This window comes from Lissotriton vulgaris, chromosome 6, assembly GCF_964263255.1.
Source record: "Lissotriton vulgaris chromosome 6, aLisVul1.2, whole genome shotgun sequence".
Classification (NCBI taxonomy): domain Eukaryota; kingdom Metazoa; phylum Chordata; class Amphibia; order Caudata; family Salamandridae; genus Lissotriton; species Lissotriton vulgaris.
Genome location: NC_141694.1, coordinates 1,406,720,044 through 1,406,740,049, shown reverse-complemented (window position 1 = coordinate 1,406,740,049; position 20,006 = coordinate 1,406,720,044). Strand labels below are relative to the sequence as shown.

Sequence of the window (20,006 nt, the reverse complement as noted above, 5' to 3'; positions counted from 1 at the left end):
TCCAAGGGATCACTACCTGCCCTTAAAAAAATGAAACGAAAACACTTCATTTTTTTTTTAAATGCATCCCGTTTTCCTTTAAGGAAAACGGGCTGCATTTAAAAAAATAAAAACTGCTTTGTTGACAAGCAGTCCCATGCATGGAGGTCTGCTGAGCCCAGCAGGCCACCATCTCTGGGAGGGCCAGCCATTCCCAATGGGGGTCGCAAATTGTGAGTGGCTCATTAATATATCATGAGCCTCGCATTTTGCGACCCCCATTGGGAATCGCAATCGGTGTCTCTGACACTGTTGTACATTCCAAATTGCGACTCACAATTTGCGACTCGCAATTGAGCGCAAATTGCAAGTAGCAATTTGGAATGGTTGTACATCTGGCTCCTACATCTTTGTTCCACTTTTAAGATTTCCTGCAAGTTCACTTTTAATCATGAAAGAACTTGGAGGTTGATTTTCTTCAGTTTTGCTGATCAGGTGTGATATTCCTGCAGAGCCTTGCCTGAAATCATCCTCTCTCTGGTTCCATATAATCTGAGTGTGTGGCTTAGATGCACAATTTTTTCTAGTTTTTTTTCCGGCCCTGACAAACCCCACCCCGAATGTCCTTGAAAACGTAATGTACTTCAATCCCGTAATATTGCCCAGTTTGAAAATATCATTCTTGATCCGGCTCCCAAGGTCCCTAAGGCTGCAAGTTTATTAATTGTTGACCATTCCACATAGGATTTCCATTGTCCGTATTACTCTACCACATCGCTGCCTCCGGCTTACTATATGATTTAATCTTAATTGTGGAGGTTTCAAAGTGTAATGCTGGCATTGATCTGATTATGAGTGTGTGTTTAAAAGATTCTCCCCCTATCCTGCAGCATTCTCATTCGAGTATTAAAATGCAGATTCGTCAATTCAGCTTCCGCCATTAACTTAGAGGCCCAATAATATTTTCAGATATCTGTATGACCCAACCACTGGATACTCATATCTGGATATTGTATTTATTACTTTAAGCTCCACAATATTCCACAGTAACCTACGTAATTATCTTTCCCTAGGTCAAAAAAGTGTTGGCCTTTCAAAATATGTATTTTTGAGCATATAGAGCTAATCAAGTCAATTCTGGCATTAACTTCAAGTAACAAAAATATTTTAATGGTTATTTGTAAATCTACTTATATGAAATAGCCTCAGTTAGTCTTCTGAGGTACAGGCACAGACGTCTGTGAAACCCAGAATTACAACACTAGAGTGTTCTCAAACACATTTTCAACAGCCACCTGAGAAAGAGATTTTCATTATATATATATTCAATCTTCCAACTTTTCCATTCCTCCTTCTGCCATCATTCTCCCATGACTCTTTACCCTTTCTTTCCACCTTTGCCTCTTCTCTGCACCTCTCTGACTCTCTTATCTTCCCCACACCCTTATCCTTTTTCCTTGCACGTCCCACATTTATCCTGTGTTCTGTGCATTTTCTACAAGCTTTTCAACACAAAAGATTTGAACACTTAAAAATGTTAATTTTCCTTTTGGGTGTTTGCAGTTTCTCCAGTATTACATCTTTCATAGATTCACATGCTTGTATCTTCCCCGTAGTCATGGTGGGAGTCTCACGGTAACAGAATGACCAAAGCAGTATCATAGAGAAAAAAACTGCATAGAAAAGCCCATAGGGACTGTAGTATTTGGTAATCAGACCTCCTCATTGTTTGGTCCAAAAGTCAGCCAATCAGCAATGCTGCCCTGCCCTCACACTCCCCAGCAGAAGCTTCCTTCCTCAGGTTTCCAACCGCCTTCGTGTGAAAAAAGGAGTCGTGTGAAAAAAGGAGTCTCCCTGAGCTCTGCTCAGTTTGCTGTTCCTGAGTGAACTATTGACCTTTTATTTCAACTGTCATTTCATCTGGATTAAGGTATTGTGTGTACCTAATTTCTCTCATAATGGCTGAAAGCTCTAAAAAGAGGCTTTTCAGGCCTTGCAGATCCTGTGGAAAGGCTAGGCTTTTCTCTGAAGATCCTCACAAGGACTGCTTATATTGTCTTCATCCTAAGCCTGTTGCCAAGGATTGTAAATATTGTAGAACCTTCTCTGCTAAAACTCTGAGGGACGAAGAGGCTCGTTTGCTGTTGTGGCTTCAAAAGAAGAAGGCCGCATCAGACTCAGATTCTGGGGAGGAATCTTCTAACCTAACACCGAAAAAGAGAAAGGCCTCACATTCTGAGGAAAGGGTGGAGCCTAAGAAGGTTAAATCTAAGGAGAAAGTGGCGTCATCTCTCCCTCTTACTCCCCTCAAGAAGCCGTTCGGTCAGAAAGGGGCAGGGTCTGCTCCGTCGACCAGTTCCCTGGTTTCTGCTGCAAAATATGCGGTAAAGTCTTCAGCCCCATCGACGACCTCACCGTCTCCAACGACTGTTTTGACGATGGCAGCTCCGTCGACGACAGGAACTAAGGGCGCGTCGACGACGACTACGTCAACGATTTTGACCATCCCGTCGACGAAGAAACCGTTGACGACGAAAGGATCAGCTACGAAGACGTCGACGACTCAGTCGACGGAGACCCCGTCGACGATGGTCCCGTCGACGATGGCTTCGGTGACGACGGCTCCGTGGACGATGTCTATGTCGACGACGACACCGTCGACGAAGACTGTAATTCCAACGGTAAAGGCATTTAAATCGCCACAGTCGAAGACTTTGATCTCTATTCGCTCATTTCAGTCGTCGAGGGGTTCGGCGACCATAAGCAAATCTGCAGAATTCACGTCGTGGATGCATCTTTCGCCTCTACCACCATCTACTTTGCTGGAACAGGATTCAGAAGGAGAGGAGTCGTCAGGAGCGGCATACAGCCCTTCCCAACTTAGAATAAAGAGCCAGGACACAGATGAAGAAGAGGTGTTTTCTTTCAAGGAGAGAGCTCAATCTACAAGATAAGAATCTTTCCAGGAAACATGTAACTATAATGAGGATGACGAGCAACAAGAAGAGTCGCTAGAGGAGTCGCGAGAAGAGTCAGTCTCCATACCTGTTTCTCTTGTCTCTGACCTGAGGTTCATGATTAACGACTATTATTGTTGTTTTCCAGAGGCAAATGCGCCTCCGTCATCTACGCCGGTGGCTACAACGCAACCTCCAAAGACCCAATCTACTCCTCATGAACAGGTTGTGAGATCACCACCAGTGATAACAATCAGGGATGATCTAACGGATTCGGATGATGATGATCAACCTGAGGAGGGTGAACTTATACAAGATTCTACGGGACAGGAGTGGAATGAGTACATTTTGCCGTCGGCCCCTTCACCTACTCCGCCGCCAACCACTTCTCCTCCTCAGGATATTGGAGGATTCCATGACATTATGGAAAAAGCAGCTAAGAGGTTTGATTTGGAAATGGAAGTTAAAGAAATGGATTGTTTCTTATATGATTTCAAAGATGATGCCAGGAAATCTGCCCGCTCAATCCCGATTATTCCTCACATTTGGGAAGAGGGCCTAAAAATTTTGAAGACATCCGCTTCCATCGCGGTTTCGGTTCCTAGAATCGAAAAGAAATATAGAGCACCGGAGTCTGCTGCGGCCTCTCTAATAGGACACCCGAGACCGGAGTCGGTGGTGACGCAGGCGGCGCAGAGGAATTCAAAGAATCCAGTTGCTACTTCATTGGTGCCGCCAGACAAAGAAGGACGGAGGATGGATGGAGCCGGGAAGAGGTTTTTCGGTCATGGCAGCCTCTACGATTAAAGCAGCCAATGCTATGGCCCTTATTAGCCGTTCTAACAGGCAAATGTGGTCGGATTTGGCACCCATTCTGTCTGCACTACCGGAGGATAAGAAAGAAGAGGCAGCGGCTGTCCTCCGCGACGGGGCAAATTCGGCATCGGAATCTATTGACATTGCCATGGATGTTTCCTCTATGGCGTTCAGACAGATGGCAGGAGCAGTTTCACTTCGGAGACAGGGTTGGCTAAAGGCAACATCCTTTCGTCCGGAGGTGCAAGCAAAGATTGTTGACATGCCATTCGATGGCGAAAATCTCTTTGGAAAGCACGTAGAAGAAGCGCTACCGGGTATCAAGTTAGACACAGATACAGCTAGGGCGCTGGATCTCTTCAGCAAGGACGGTTCCAGTCCTTTCGTAAAAGAGGCGCAAGGGGTCAATCTAATCAGAGGTCTTCATATCAGACCAACAGATATCAGCCTTATAACCAACAAGGATATAGGCAATATAATACAAGCAATCAGTATAGGCCCTCCAACTCCTCTTTCCAGCAGCAGTCTAGGGGCAAGTCTTCCAATAGAGGAAAGAATCAACAGTCCAACAGACGACAATGATCTCAGGCCGGCGCTCCCCACACAGCGGATCCCGGAAAACGACCACTATCTGTCTGTCTCAATACTTCGACAATTGGATGTCCATAACATTGAACAAATGGGTTTTGGACGTAATAAGCAGAGGCCATACCCTAGAGTTTGTGGAAATGCCACCAGATCATCCCCTGGTGCTCGAACACCACCAACATCGTCAGGAGCTGCAAAAGGAAGTCCAATCACTCTTGCAGAAGGGGGCTATAGAAGAAGTACCGCAACAACACAGAGGGAAAGGCTTCCATGCGCATTTCTTCCTCATCAAAAAGAAACAAACTATGAAGTGGAGACAGGTATTGGATTTGAGGGATCTGAATCAATACATAAAGAAAATTCCCTTCCGAATGCTCTCATTACAAGAGATCCTTCTAATGTTAAAAAAGAAAGACTACCTTCTAATGTTAAAAAAGAAAGACTACATGGCGTCTTTGGATCTCATGGATGCGTACTTCCATGTCCCAATTCATCGGAAGCACAGAAAATATTTAAGATTCGCTGTGGAGAGTCGCCATTTCCAATTCAAGGTGTTGCCATTTGGCCTCAAATCGGCCCGAGGGTGTTTACGAAAATGCATGGCCCCGATGGCGGCCCACTTAAGGTTAAGAGGGCATTGCATTTACCCATATCTGGACAATTGGCTATTGACAGGCCCATCATTCACAGGAGCCAGAAGGTCCCTTCAGTGCTTCATCCGCCTGTTCCACCGCTTAGGCCTAAGGACCAACTTGGAAAAGTCTTCACTGACTCCCGCTCAGGGCATCCAATTCTTAGGGGCATGGATATGCACCAAGGCAACAAAAGCATACCCGTCCGAAGAGCGGATGAAGAAGGTAATGGGCCTAGCAACATCCCTTCAGACAAAAAGGCTCACTTCTGTGCAAATGTACAAATCCTTGTTGGGGATGATGTCCTCTTGAATCCCACAGGTTCCAAACTGCCGTCAACGAATGAGACCCTTGCAGGAACATCTGGACGAGCAGTGGGTTCAGTCCAAAGGGACCTTCGAAGATCGGATTACCATCACTCACCGTATGAAGGTGGCCATGTCATGGTGGAAGGTTCAGAAGAACTTAAATCAGGGTCTGAATTTTGTACCTCAGAATCACGAATATGTGATGACGACGGACGCTTCGTTGCAAGGATGGGGCGCGCACCTTCAAGAACTGGAGATCCAGGGCCGCTGGTCAGAGTGGGAAGCACGGCTTCACATAAATATGTTGGAGCTCAAAGCGGTGTTTCTGGGACTCCAAGCTTTCCTGCCCAGAATCCAGAACTCGTCGGTGCTCATTCAAACGGACAGCACCACGACTATGTTTTATCTTCTAAAGCAAGGCGGAACAAGATCCTAACAACTTTCTGCTCTGGCGCAAAGAATCTGGAAATGGCTGATAAGCCACGACATTTCAATTCAGGTGCAACATATTCAGGGCATCCTCAACACATGAGCAGATGTCCTAAGACGCACGGCGAGTGTGACGCACGAGTGGGAACTGCACGACACTCAGCTTCACAAGGTGTTTCAAAGATGGGGCACACCAACATTCGACTTGTTCGCAACCAGGGACAATTCGAAATGCGATCAGTTTGCGTCCAGGTACCCTCAGCAAGATTCCAAGGGAATGCATTCCACATGAACTGGACGGGAATGTTCGCTTACGCGTTCCCACCAATTCCCTTAATTCCGCGAGTGCTTCACAAAATGAGGTCAGAACCGTGTCATGTCATTCTGATAGCACCAGCTTGGCCGAGACAGGCATGGTTTTCAGATCTGCTGCAGATGTCAAAAGGCAACAAAGTGCAATTCCCGACATTCCAGAACCTCATTTCGATGAGCAACAGCCAAATTCTGCATCCAGACGTAGCATCTCTGAAATTATTCGCATGGAACCTCATGAGCGGGAATTCCAAGCCATGAGCATTCCACAAGACTGCAGACAAATTCTATCGCAATCTAGAGCTATGTCCACCAACAAGACATACACAGCAAAATGGACTCGTTTCTGCCACTGGTGTGCCAGTCACAGTCTACACCCGTTGACGGTACCCCCGGAAGGTATTCTGCCTTACCTGTTGTCGTTATCAAAGGCAGGTCTGTCACATGCCTCGCTGAAGGTGCATTTGGCGGCAATATCAAGATTCAGGAGAGTGCCAGATAAGCCGTCTCTCTGGTCTCATACACTGATAAAAGAGTTTGTTAGAGGGCTCTTTAGAGTTTTTCCACCCATTCAGCGCCCGCCAGTGCCCTGGCACCTCAATACAGTTTTGGCGCAACTTATGAGGCCACCTTTCGAGCCTATTCACAAGACAGACTTACAGTTCCTCTCGTGGAAGACAGCCCTACTGATCGCCCTTACATCGGCGAGGAGGGTTAGCAAAATTCAAGCCTTTTCAGTGGAAGAGCCTTTTCTTCAATTTCGCCAGGACAGGGTTATATTACGGACAAATCCTACATTTATACCCAAAGTCCCTACTTCTTTTCACCTCATCGAACCAATTATTTTGCCTACTTTCTTCAGCAATCCCTCATCTGAGGCAGAAAGAGCGTTGCATTCTTTGGACATAGCTAGATTTTTAAAGTTCTACATTGAACGAACAAAGACATTCCGCACATCCAAACAGTTATTTATTGCATTTGAAGGGCAAAGGAAAGGGCTCCCTCTGTCAAGACTGAGTATTGCCAGATGGATATCATCGGTTATCATGAAATGTCATGAAAAAGCAGGAAAGCCGCTTCTTTCCAGAGTGAAGACTCATTCCACAAGGAAGATTGAGACATCAATGGCCTTGTTCGCAAGAGTGTCGCTGCCCGACATCTGCAGAGCGGCGACGTGGAAGAGTGTGAATTCATTTACCAAGCACTACTGTCTGGACACTGCGTGGAAAGAGGACACGGCAGTGGGACAAGCTCTTCTGAAACGTCTATTTCAATAAGGTATACTTTGGTTTTCTGTTAATATTCTATACAGTGCATTTATATATATATATATATATATATAGAACATATACTATCGTTATAGATGGTTTTATTATGTTTTTTCTTCGAGAACTTGCACAATATGTTATAAAGGGGAATTTGGTTTTTATTCCTGTCTGACCTGTGTATTCTAAGATCATGTTCTAACAATGTTTCAGCTGCAGAACTTCCTTCTGGGTTCTATCCTGGAAACGCTGCAGGTTTTGTGAGCACTACTTACTACTCTGATACAAGCATGTGAATCTATGAAAGATGTAATACTGGAGAAGGAATTAGTTACTTACCTGTACACTATAGTTCTCCAGTATTATCTTTCATAGATTCACATGCGCCCGCCCACCTCCCCGTTTCTCAGGCAGAACCTGTTTTCTCGGTATTTATCCATGTCTCTCACTCGGGGACGGAAATATGAGGCAGGAAGCTTCTGCTGGGAAGAGCGAGGGCAGGGCATCAATGATGATTGGCTGACTTTTGGACCAAACAATGAGGAGGTCTGATTATTAAATACTACAGTCCCTATGGGCTTTTCTATGCAGTTTTCTTCTCTATGATACTGCTTTGGTCATTCTGTTACCGTGAGACTCCCACCATGACGACGGGGAAGATACAAGCATGTGAATCTATGAAAGATAATACTGGAGAACTATAGTGTACAGGTAGGTAACTAATTCCTTTTCTTTTCTTTTTATAATTTCAACCCAGTATTGACAGTTGTATTAGATCTGATCATTGTTCCATAAGTAAGATACAAAGATACAGTTCCATTTGGATTGTAGTTTATCCAGTATTGGGGTATCTTTCATAGATTCACATGCCTGAATCATTCCTTGTCGTCAAGATAGGAGTCCCACGGTATCATAATCAAGCAGTATTCAAATAATGCCCTGAGACAATATAACCTATCTTATGTCCTATTTAAAAAAGGACTAAGGGCCAGATGTAGGAAGCCTTATACCGGTCGGTAACGGCCGAAATTACTGAATTTCGGCCGTTACCGACCGGTATTAGGCTTTTTAGATGAAGGGGCCGAATTTAATGATTCTGTAATTTACCGAATCGGTAATTTAAGGAATCGGTAAATTACCGAATTCTTAAATACCGATTTGATAAATTACCGAATCCTTAATGTAGGAAGCACTCAAGTGAGTGCTTTTCACTTGTAAGGATTCGTTATTTACCACCAACTACAAGTTGGTGGAAAATATCGAAAACCTTAAAAAAAAGCAATTTTGTGCTTTTTTCAACTGTGCCATGTGGCCGACATACATGCCCTTAGGGCATGAATGTGTGCCTCATGTGCACCCATGCACTATACAGGGGTGCAACAGGGTGTCAATGTGCCACCCTGCCACCCTTGTAAGTCTACCCCCTATTACTGATTCGTTATTTACTGAATCGGTAATTTTCATTCATTTCTATGGGTCTGGAGGCCCATAGGAATGAATGGGGAATACCGAATCGGTAAATACCAAATCGGTTTTTATAGAATTTTACCGATTCGGTAAAATTTACCGAATCATTATCTACATATCATTTACCGATTCTAAAATACCGAATCGGTAAAATTCGGTATTTTAGAATCAGTAAATGATATTTACCTACATCTGGCCCTAAATGTTGAATGCAGCCAATCAGCTGCCAGCACCCTCTAAAACCTTACCAGCAGAGGCAGTTTCCCTCAGATTTTCTCCGCCGTTGTGTGTGAAGGGAGTCTCCCAGAGTTCTACTCAGTTTTTTACCTTACAGGTTTTTTAGGTCTCGCCTTATTCTATTCAGCAAGGAATGAATTGCGAGTCTAATGCCGCTGAACCACTACTTCAGGCCAAGGGCTCTCCTCCAGCGGATTTTGGACAGTTCACGTGAATCACACTCACGTGACCTGCTCTCATGCACGAGCCTTCCCCCTGGCAGCAGCATTTCTCCTTTCACGGCTGCCAGGCCACATCAAAGGGTTCCGCTGCCCCGCCCCCTGCTTCACGGCCATCTGTTCCCCAGCTCCAGCACCTCCCCTCTCTCTCCCCGCACACAGCCTTACTCTTATTTCTCCTCCCTCTCCCCAGCCAGCTTCCCCGAGGCTTTGTTCCCTCCCACCTGTCCTCCTCTCTGTCCCTCTCTCTCCGTACATCCTTTAACTTTGTCCACCTCCTCCTTTATCTCAGCTCCCGTCTTTCGCCTGCTTCACACATCAAAGCCATCAGCCTCCCTCCCACCTCCCCCCTAATTGCTTTGCTTTCACTTTCACAGCCGCTTGGCCATGAGCTACTTCAAAGCGATCCGCTCCCCGCCCCCCCCCGCTTGCATTTCCCGTACTTGTTTCTCTTTGCTCATATTTCACTTTCTCCATTTTACCCTTTCTTCCCTCTCAATCTAACACTCTCGCCTTTTAACATCGAGCTCTATATGTGTCTTACTTCCCCTTGTTCTTTTTCTCCAATTCTTTTTGCATGTCTTGCCCGTTTTCTCTCTCTCTCTTGTTACCTCTCCTTTCTACCTCTCTTTGTTTCTCTCTCTGCCCTTCTCTGTTTAACCCACCCAGGCCTCCGTTGCTCTCCATCTAAGCCTCTCTCTTCCAGCATTTTAAAATCGTGCGTCGATGCAGTATATTCTCCCACAGGTACATCGCCAGGCAGGAGTCAGCACGCGCCTCCCAGAACCCGAGGACGTTTCGTGACCATCTCTTTGCCTCATGATATAGTTGACATCGATATGCTTACAACAAGTTTCCTGGAAATACCATCTATTTCCAAATCTTCCTGAAATAAGATGGCATCCGCCTAGGCGCTGTATTGAACTGCATTGAAATTACAGTTATGTAGCGCTAGGCACCCTTGACTAGACGCGGAAGCGCTATATTTTGTGTTAGGAAAATGAAGCATGTGCCGTGCTGATCAGTGCTGGTCAAGGTGGGTTAATGGCATTTTAATGGCAGCCGGTGTGTGATGAGTGTATGACCGGTCTCTGTTACAAACACCGATGTCGTGGTCCAAGTATATCCGCCCAGTGGGCACAGCCCGGGTGAGGAGGGGGTGGGCTTAGCTTGCCTCTGCGGCTGGGTTCTCTGTCTCACTTTATCAGGTACAACATTAAACCAGAGGAAAACCTACATTGTGTCACGGCTTCCAGCTGTCCTTAATCACGCTTGCCCCCTGCAATTCACTGCTCGCCACACCGCCCCCTCGAAAAATATTTTGGAGTAAAACCATAGCACAGTGGTCAGATTTCTATCCTTGTAATATAGATCTGCCCATATTTAATGCACACACGAGTGAACTTTTCTCACTGACATCTGTGGGTACGTGTAGTTCCTTCCTCCATATGCAATCACCTCACGTGCAATATTGTATGTATTTTATTTCACATATGTTAATGGCGTATCTGCCCATTAGGAAACAACTGATTAATAAAATGATAATTTATTTTTCACTAAAACGTTTTAAGTGTATTAATGAGAAGGAGTAATTAACAGACATAAAAAACTTTATGTGAGATCTGGGCAAAGACATGCGCAGAAAAAAACTGTCAGCAACACCCAGGCTTCAGACAAGATCATACCTTTTTTGGAGACAAACCACTCCATCCCTAAAGGTTGCACTTTCTTCCTCAGTCCCATATCTGTTCTTTTCCCTTGTCTCTGAGCCTCTGTTTCATTTCTCCTGTTCCTCTTGAAGGCTTCGAGTTAATCTTACTACAGAGTGCAGAAAGTGCCGGGAAAACACTCAGCATAACTTAACTAAAAACACACACACACTCGCTCAATAACTCCCTCATCTCTCCCTCCATTCCCCCTCCCTCCCTTTCTCCATCTTCTCTCTGTCTCTCGCCACGCTCTCTTCTTCTTCCCTCTTTCTCTCTGTTCCACCCTCCCTCTTCTCCCTCCCACTTCCCTCTCTTCCCTCTATCTCCCACTCTTTTTACCACCCCTCTCTCTCCTTCCCTCCCTCTCTGCTCTTTTCCCACCCTCTCCCTCCTCTTCTCTCTCTCCCCTCTTCACCCTCCCTCTTTCTCTCCCTCTTCCAGCGCTCTCTTCATCTTCTTTCTCCCCCACTTCCCTCTCCCTCTTGCACTCCCCTCTCCCTCCTCTCTCCCTCCCCCTCTCTCTTGCACTCCCCTCTCTCTCACCCTTCCCTCTCTCTCTTGCACTCCCCTCTATCCCCCTTCCCTTTCTCTCTTGCACTCCCCTCTCCCTATCCCTTCCCTCTCTCTTGCATTCCCCTCTCTCTCCCCTTCCCTCTTGCACTCCCCTCTCTCCCCTTCTCTCTCTCTCTTGCACTCCTCTCTCTCGCCCCTTCCCTCTCTCTCTTGCACTTTCCTCTCTCCCCCTCTCCTCTCTCTCTTGCACTCCTCTCTCTCTCTCCCCCTTCCCTCTCTCTCTTGCACTTCCCTCTCTCTCTCTCCCTCCCCTCTCTCTCTTGCACTCCCCTCTCTCTCTCCCTTCCCTCTCTCTCTTGCACTCCCCTCTCTCTCCCCTTCCCTCTCTCTCTTGCACTCCACTCTCTCTCTCCCTTCCCTCTCTCTCTTGCACCCCCTCTCTCTTGCACTCCCCTCTCTCTCCCTCTCTCTCTTGCACGCCCCCCTCTCTCTCCCTCTCTCGCACCCCCCTCTCTCCCTCCCTCTCTCGCACTCCCCTCTCTCCCTCCCCCTTCCCTCTCTCTCTTTCCCTCCCCTCTCTCTCCCTCTTCCCTCTCTCTTGCACTCCCCTCTCCGCCCTCTCTCTTGTACTCCCCTCTCTCTCCTCTCTCTTGCACTCCCCTCTCTCTCCCTCTTGCACTCCCCTCTCTCTCCCTCTCCCCCTTGCACTCTCCTCTCTCTTGCACCCCCCTCTCTCTCCCTCTCTCTCTTGCACCCCTTCTCTCCCCCTTCCATTTCCCTCTTGCACCCCCCTCTCTCTCCCCTTCCCCTTCCCTTCCCTCTCTCTCTTGAACTCTGCTCTCTCTCCCCCTTCCCTCTCTCTCTTGCACTCCCCTATCTCTCCCTTCCCTCTCTCTCTTGCACTCCCCTCTCTCTCCCTCTCCCCCTTTCTCTCTTGTTTGAAGTGTCACTCACATTCTAATCACCCCACAATATATATCGAGAGGGGCAGTGTTTCTGCCTTCTTCAGCCATTGCCTTACTTAATGTCAATGAACCCACACCACACAATTACACTCTACTGAACACAACATACACTCCACACAATACCACTCAGTGCCACATAATTATATTGTACATAATTACAATGCGCTCAACGCAACTTACACTCCAAATACCACTGAGTGCCACATAATTACACACCACATAATTACACTCTACTGAATGCAACACACACTCCACACAATACCACTCAGTGCCACATACTCATATGCTACATAATTACAATGCTATTTACAACAAGGGGTGGTGAGGGACAGAGTCTCTGAATTAAACAGAATACTCTCACCCAGTCAAGAGATCAGGGCTAGATCCAACACCGTTTTTTAGCTCACTGCACCATCCCAGTTTCAGAACCTGGCTGTATGCAAATTAGTCTGTTCCTGTCCCAGTGCATGATGGGAACAGGGCAAACCAAACTACAAAAGCCAATTCTTACACTGGGAAGGAAACAAGCTACCGGGAACCGGTTTCTGGCATTTCAGCCGTCTTCGGCCCGGCTTGCTTGAATCCTGATGGTGCAATGAGCAAGGGACTCACATCTGAGTATATCCTTCCACGCTTAGGGTGGACAAAAATATTTACAACAAGGGGTGGTGAGGGACAGAGTCTCTGAATTAAACAGAATACTCTCACCCAGTCAAGAGATCAGGGCTAGATCCAACACCGTTTTTTAGCTCACTGCACCATCCCAGTTTCAGAACCTGGCTGTATGCAAATTAGTCTGTTCCTGTCCCAGTGCATGATGGGAACAGGGCAAACCAAACTACAAAAGCCAATTCTTACACTGGCAAGGAAACAAGCTACTGGGGACCGGTTTCTGGCATTTCAGCCGTCTTCGGCCCGGCTTGCTTGAATCCTGATGGTGCAATGAGCAAGGGACTCACATCTGAGTATACCCTTCCACGCTTAGGGTGGACAAAAATATTTACAACAAGGGGTGGTGAGGGACAGAGTCTCTGAATTAAACAGAATACTCTCACCCAGTCAAGAGATCAGGGCTAGATCCAACACCGTTTTTTAGCTCACTGCACCATCCCAGTTTCAGAACCTGGCTGTATGCAAATTAGTCTGTTCCTGTCCCAGTGCATGATGGGAACAGGGCAAACCAAACTACAAAAGCCAATTCTTACACTGGGAAGGAAACAAGCTACCGGGGACCGGTTTCTGGCATTTCAGCCGTCTTCGGCCCGGCTTGCTTGAATCCTGATGGTGCAATGAGCAAGGGACTCACATCTGAGTATACCCTTCCACGCTTAGGGTGGACAAAAATATTTACAACAAGGGGTGGTGAGGGACAGAGTCTCTGAATTAAACAGAATACTCTCACCCAGTCAAGAGATCAGGGCTAGATCCAACACCGTTTTTTAGCTCACTGCACCATCCCAGTTTCAGAACCTGGCTGTATGCAAATTAGTCTGTTCCTGTCCCAGTGCATGATGGGAACAGGGCAAACCAAACTACAAAAGCCAATTCTTACACTGGGAAGGAAACAAGCTACCGGGGACCGGTTTCTGGCATTTCAGCCGTCTTCGGCCCGGCTTGCTTGAATCCTGATGGTGCAATGAGCAAGGGACTCACATCTGAGTATACCCTTCCACGCTTAGGGTGGACAAAAATATTTACAACAAGGGGTGGTGAGGGACAGAGTCTCTGAATTAAACAGAATACTCTCACCCAGTCAAGAGATCAGGGCTAGATCCAACACCGTTTTTTAGCTCACTGCACCATCCCAGTTTCAGAACCTGGCTGTATGCAAATTAGTCTGTTCCTGTCCCAGTGCATGATGGGAACAGGGCAAACCAAACTACAAAAGCCAATTCTTACACTGGGAAGGAAACAAGCTACCGGGGACCGGTTTCTGGCATTTCAGCCGTCTTCGGCCCGGCTTGCTTGAATCCTGATGGTGCAATGAGCAAGGGACTCACATCTGAGTATACCCTTCCACGCTTAGGGTGGACAAAAATATTTAGAACAAGGGGTGGTGAGGGACAGAGTCTCTGAATTAAACAGAATACTCTCACCCAGTCAAGAGATCAGGGCTAGATCCAACACCGTTTTTTAGCTCACTGCACCATCCCAGTTTCAGAACCTGGCTGTATGCAAATTAGTCTGTTCCTGTCCCAGTGCATGATGGGAACAGGGCAAACCAAACTACAAAAGCCAATTCTTACACTGGGAAGGAAACAAGCTACCGGGGACCGGTTTCTGGCATTTCCCCCTTTTCTTAAATCGTTTTTGGCCACTATAGGTGTGGCAGGGTATACTCAGACATGAGTCCCTTTCTCACTGCTCCATCAGGATTCAAGCAAGCCGGGCCGAAGAAGGCTGAAATGCCAGAAACCGGTCCCCGGTAGCTTGTCTCCTTTCTGGTGAAGAATTGGCTTGGTAGTTTAGTCTGCCCTGTTCCCATGATGCACTGGGCCAGGGACAGACTGATTTGCATATAGCCAGGTTCTGAGCTGGGATGGGGCAGTGAGATAAATAACGGTGATGGATCAAGCCCTGATCTTTGGACTGGGTAAGAGTGGTCTGTTTAACTCAGACACTCTGTTCATCACCACCCCCTTTTCTTAAATAGTTTTTGGCCACTATAGGTGTGGCAGGGTATACTCAGACATGAGTCCCTCTCTCACTGCTCCATCAGGATTCAAGCAAGCCGGGCCGAAGAAGGCTGAAATGCCAGAAACCGGTCCCCGGTAGCTTGTCTCCTTTCTGGTGAAGAATTGGCTTGGTAGTTTAGTCTGCCCTGTTCCCATGATGCACTGGGCCAGGGACAGACTGATTTGCATATAGCCAGGTTCTGAGCTGGAATGGGGCAGTGAGATAAATAACGGTGATGGATCAAGCCCTGATCTTTGGACTGGGTAAGAGTGGTCTGTTTAACTCAGACACTCTGTTCATCACCACCCCCTTTTCTTAAATCGTTTTTGGCCACTATAGGTGTGGCAGGGTATACTCAGACATGAGTCCCTTTCTCACTGCTCCATCAGGATTCAAGCAAGCCGGGCCGAAGAAGGCTGAAATGCCAGAAACCGGTCCCCGGTAGCTTGTCTCCTTTCTGGTGAAGAATTGGCTTGGTAGTTTAGTCTGCCCTGTTCCCATGATGCACTGGGCCAGGGACAGACTGATTTGCATATAGCCAGGTTCTGAGCTGGGATGGGGCAGTGAGATAAATAACGGTGATGGATCAAGCCCTGATCTTTGGACTGGGTAAGAGTGGTCTGTTTAACTCAGACACTCTGTTCATCACCACCCCCTTTTCTTAAATCGTTTTTGGCCACTATAGGTGTGGCAGGGTATACTCAGACATGAGTCCCTTTCTCACTGCTCCATCAGGATTCAAGCAAGCCGGGCCGAAGAAGGCTGAAATGCCAGAAACCGGTCCCCGGTAGCTTGTCTCCTTTCTGGTGAAGAATTGGCTTGGTAGTTTAGTCTGCCCTGTTCCCATGATGCACTGGGCCAGGGACAGACTGATTTGCATATAGCCAGGTTCTGAGCTGGGATGGGGCAGTGAGATAAATAACGGTGATGGATCAAGCCCTGATCTTTGGACTGGGTAAGAGTGGTCTGTTTAACTCAGACACTCTGTTCATCACCACCCCCTTTTCTTAAATCGTTTTTGGCCACTATAGGTGTGGCAGGGTATACTCAGACATGAATCCCTTTCTCACTGCTCCATCAGGATTCAAGCAAGCCGGGCCGAAGAAGGCTGAAATGCCAGAAACCGGTCCCCGGTAGCTTGTCTCCTTTCTGGTGAAGAATTGGCTTGGTAGTTTAGTCTGCCCTGTTCCCATGATGCACTGGGCCAGGGACAGACTGATTTGCATATAGCCAGGTTCTGAGCTGGGATGGGGCAGTGAGATAAATAACGGTGATGGATCAAGCCCTGATCTTTGGACTGGGTAAGAGTGGTCTGTTTAACTCAGACACTCTGTTCATCACCACCCCCTTTTCTTAAATCGTTTTTGGCCACTATAGGTGTGGCAGGGTATACTCAGACATGAGTCCCTTTCTCACTGCTCCATCAGGATTCAAGCAAGCCGGGCCGAAGAAGGCTGAAATGCCAGAAACCGGTCCCCGGTAGCTTGTCTCCTTTCTGGTGAAGAATTGGCTTGGTAGTTTAGTCTGCCCTGTTCCCATGATGCACTGGGCCAGGGACAGACTGATTTGCATATAGCCAGGTTCTGAGCTGGGATGGGGCAGTGAGATAAATAACGGTGATGGATCAAGCCCTGATCTTTGGACTGGGTAAGAGTGGTCTGTTTAACTCAGACACTCTGTTCATCACCACCCCCTTTTCTTAAATCGTTTTTGGCCACTATAGGTGTGGCAGGGTATACTCAGACATGAGTCCCTTTCTCACTGCTCCATCAGGATTCAAGCAAGCCGGGCCGAAGAAGGCTGAAATGCCAGAAACCGGTCCCCGGTAGCTTGTCTCCTTTCTGGTGAAGAATTGGCTTGGTAGTTTAGTCTGCCCTGTTCCCATGATGCACTGGGCCAGGGACAGACTGATTTGCATATAGCCAGGTTCTGAGCTGGGATGGGGCAGTGAGATAAATAACGGTGATGGATCAAGCCCTGATCTTTGGACTGGGTAAGAGTGGTCTGTTTAACTCAGACACTCTGTTCATCACCACCCCCTTTTCTTAAAACATAATTACAATGCAACATACACTCCAAACAATACCACTCAGTGCCACATAATTACACGCCACACAATTACACTCTACTGAATACACCATACACTCCTCATAATACCACTCAGTGCCACATAATTACACACCACATAATTACACTGCACTCAACGCAACATACACTCCAAATACCACTCAATGCCACATAATTTTATGCTACATCTTTACACTGTTCTCAACGCAACATACACTCCAAATACCACTCAGTGCCACATAATTACACGCCACAGAATTACTCTATCTAGCGCCCTCACTCTGTCGGTCTATCTATCTATCTGTCTGTCTATCGGCCTCGCTCTATCTATCTATCGCCCTCCCTCTATCTATCGCCCTCCCTCCTATCTATCGTACTCACTTTATCTTTCTATCGCACTCACTCTATCTATCGCATCACCGCAGCATCACTCAGCACCACCACAGCATCACCCAGGGGCACTACAACATCACTATGCGCTCCCACAGCATCACTAATGCCACTGCATCACTCAGCGTCACCACAGCATCAATCTGTGCAACCATTCAACCACAACTGGGTCAAATATGTTCTCTCAATGTTTCAAGCTTTAATACAAATGTCACAAAAAGGTGTTAATATTTCCCTTGTGTTCTTGGATTTTCGTCACAATAAAATACACTGAACATAATCTTAACAAAAGTTATTTACAAAAGTTTACGCTATTGCCATTATAAATGACAATAACTTTTATTTGAGTATTAATTATTGATAACAAATAAAAGCCATTGTTATATTAATACATCGAAGTCACGTAAATACAACACATATTGCATTACAAATGCTATAGGTGTCACATTTGCAAAAGTTATAACTATTGGCATTGTAAATGACAAAGCTATTAAGTTCGGTATTTTCAAAACCAACACATAAATTAAAAAATTGTCATTTACAATACCAATAGCTCAAACTTTCCTAATGCGAGACCTATTGCATTGCAAATGCTTGTTCTTCAAAGATTTCTACTCATCATGTCTGATAAGAAAGGACTTTTTCGGCCCTGCAAGACCTGTGACAAGAAGAGAGTTCATGTTGATGATCCTCACAAGGACTGCATTTACTGCCTCCACCCAGCCCTTGAGGTAAAACAGTGCAAAATCTGTCGCACTTTCTCTTCTAAGACTTTAAGAGACAGAGGGGGAGGCTTCTTCTGTAGTTACAGTCCACTAAGCACCGCAAGTCATCAGAGGAGGACAGTGATGGCTCGTCCCAGACCTCATAAAAGAGCAAGGTCTGAAGAGAAAGTCTCTGGAGAGGGCATGAAACACCTCAAACTCTCTCCAGAAAGCAAGTGCTCAAAAAAGGAGAAACATTCCAAGGTCTCCTCTGAGCCTTCGTCTTCTGTTTCCTCTACCCCTTTGATGAAAGATAAGAAGCAACATAGAGCCACTTCATCGGATCCTGGAAAGAGCAGAATTGAAAAATCTCCATCGACTACACCACAGTCGACGACAGCCACTGGGTCATCGATGAAGACAAGTTACATGAGTATGTTATCAGCCCCGTCTACATCAGGTACGATGACCACTACAGCCATCTCTGGACCTGTACCGTCGACGAAGATATCGTCGACGCCATCATCGTTGACGTCTGCCCCATTTGTGCAGTGGGCGAGGGTTACAGTGACGAAGCCGTCAAAGATACCTTCGATGTCTATATCGTCAACGCCACTTCTGTCGATGACTCGATGACAGGTACGTCGACGAGGACACCGTCAAGGACAGGATTTTCAACGTCTGTGGCCCAAAGCCCGCTGATGCCACCATCAACGATGATTAGGGTAACAAAGAAATATGTTTATCCTGAGATGTCAGCTTATAGTAAAATCTCCCCTTTGCATCCTTTGCACCTTTTGGATCTTCAGGAGTCGGATGAGGATGAAGAGGAAGATGATGGTATATATGGAGCAGTACACAGTCCTTCAGAGTTGCATGTGAAGTGTCAGGATCTTGACAAAGACTATGAGGACCAGCAATACTACCATCCACATCTTGCACCGCTGCATCATTATCAACGCTACAAACATCGCCCTAGAAAGATGGCTCACCTGCCGCCAACTTTGATTCAAGACCTTCAAGCTATGCTGGCAGATTACAAACATAGATTTCCATCTCAAGATGTTCCCAATAAACTACTGGCGCAAGCGCAAGTCCTTGAGAAACCCAGTTCACAGGCAACTTCTACAGTGCCATCACCTTTTCCGCAAGAGGATGATCCGGATGACCTTCCTCTTCGGACGAAGAGCGAGAAGAAGGTGAAATCCAAGACCCAACTGCGGACCCTTGGGAGGACTGCATCATTCCTACTCTCTACCCTCTGTAACACTTCGGTGTGATTTTAAAGAGGAAGCTAGAAAGTCAATACGCACAATTCCAATTATTGACTACATATGACAAGAGGGTATAAAGATAATGATGACCTTGGCCACAAAACCTCCAGAGCTCTCTCGCATAGACAAAAATTACAAAGCCCCAGAAAATTTGCCTTCTTGGCTGACAGGCCATCCAAAGCCGGATTCTGATATTTTGCAGGCAGCACAATGGAGATACCAGAACCAGCCACCCTGATCTCCACTCCTCCGGACAAAGAAGGGCGTAAGCTAGACATTATGGGGAAGCGTTTTTCCACCATGGCTGCAACTACCATTAAGGCAGGCAACGTTTTGGCTATCATCGGACACTACGATAGACAAATGTGGTCGGACATGGCCTCTCTACTAGACCTTACTCCTGAGGACAGAAAGCAGGAAGCTAGAAAGATCCTCATAGAAGGAGAACAGGTGGCCTCGGAGACAATTGATTGCGCTATGGACATAGCCAACATGGGGTT

The 20,006-nt window shown here is 46.6% G+C and overlaps 1 protein-coding gene and 1 pseudogene across 3 annotated transcripts in view; both read left to right on the top strand.

Moving 5' to 3' along the window:
- CFAP61 (cilia and flagella associated protein 61) overlaps window positions 1–20,006 on the top strand; it is a 1,856,219-nt gene that overhangs the window by 1,324,474 nt on the left and 511,739 nt on the right. The window lies entirely within an intron of this gene.
- LOC147708927 (uncharacterized) lies at window positions 1,938–19,512 on the top strand (annotated as a pseudogene).